Below are 1,673 nucleotides of genomic sequence, written 5' to 3'. Positions count from 1 at the left end.
TATATTTTGAAAATATTTACATGTGTATATTTATATTCATATAATTTATATTATATATAGATATATTTAATATATAAACATAACATATATATATTTTTTATTATACATAATAAATATACACAGTACACATATATTATGTAAACAAAAACTTTTATTTTGAATGCAATTAATCGCGATTAATCATTTAACGATTTATTAAATGATTTAATCATTCGCGATTTAATCATTTATATATATATATATATATAAAATAATTACATAATCAATAATTATTCAATAATATATATATAAAATCAATAATAATTAAAATACCAGTTATCTGAGCACATCATCAAAAGTGTTTTTTATTTGTATTTATCATGTATAAATCATAATTCACTGCATAACCCTACATAACATACATACCAAAACTTAAAAATCAATCGATCTGTCTCATTCGATATAAATAAGTGATTTTAAACCTAAATAAGTGACTTTAAAACTGTAGCTAAGATTACTAAAATAATTATTATAGCTAATATTACTATAATAGATACTAAAAAGAACTAAGGATAATATATGCAACTAGACTGAGATGTGTAGTCATCTGGTGATCCAGTGCTGGTTTGAAGCGTGAGTGAGTGTAACTCTTTAAGCTCAAGCGCGGTGTGTCTGGTGTTGATGTTGGCGTCACACAGCGCTGTAATAGTTGAGCTGATTGTGTGAAACAGTAAGAGATCTTGCGGTTATTTTCAGACTCGTGTGCTGGAGGACTCTTAGGAAAACACGGCTGGGCTTTTGGAGAATCTCCATGCAGTGACACACATCTCTTTATGAGGCTTTGTGAGCTGGTGTAATGTTGCTCTCGCGCGTTTGGATGTTAACGTCATGAGCTCTGGATTACACAACGCTTCTGTGCATTCATTAAAACCCAAAAACTGTTCGTGAAGATTACTGCATTGAATATTATCACATTTTTGAGAGCTTTACAGTCGGATATTGGATAAATGGTTCACTCATGAAAACATTGACCTGGATCACTGGCTGTCCTTCATAAAGCACGAAGTAAAAATAAAGATAAAGTAATTGTTGCACTTTTGAAGTTAGCACAGGGTTAGCACATAATCCAAATGGATCTCAACAGCGATACGAATGTCATTGTATTTATTTTATATATTTATTTATTTATCTTTGTTTCAAGGCTTTGGTAATTGTATATCGTTTGAAATATGATGTTTGTTTTATGTACTTAAATACACATACGACTTGGCATATAGCAAAGCAGTGTACGTTTTGTGTTAAAACTGAATAAAAAGTTGATCATGAAAAAAAACATTTACCTGGTAGAAGCCAAAAATGTGGAGAAAAAAAACCTTTATAGAATTGTTATACAATTTAATTTTATTCTATTTTATGTTAAATATCATATTTTATATAAATAACATTTATATAAATATTCATAGTATTTGTGAAATAGTTATATAATATAGTATTTCACATAAAAAGACTATTTGATGATGTGCTCAGAATTTTTATTTACATTTTATTCAGTAATTCATTTAATATTAAATATTATATGACATTATATTAATGTTTATATATATTATATATGTATATATATATATATATGTGTGTGTATATATGTATATATGTGTGTGTGTGTGTGTATATATGTATATGTGTGTGTGTGTGTG

This window comes from Sinocyclocheilus anshuiensis, unplaced genomic scaffold (assembly GCF_001515605.1).
Source record: "Sinocyclocheilus anshuiensis isolate Anshui unplaced genomic scaffold, SAMN03320099.WGS_v1.1 scaffold1297, whole genome shotgun sequence".
In the NCBI taxonomy this organism is placed as follows: domain Eukaryota; kingdom Metazoa; phylum Chordata; class Actinopteri; order Cypriniformes; family Cyprinidae; genus Sinocyclocheilus; species Sinocyclocheilus anshuiensis.
Note: the sequence above shows the minus strand (reverse complement) of the source record.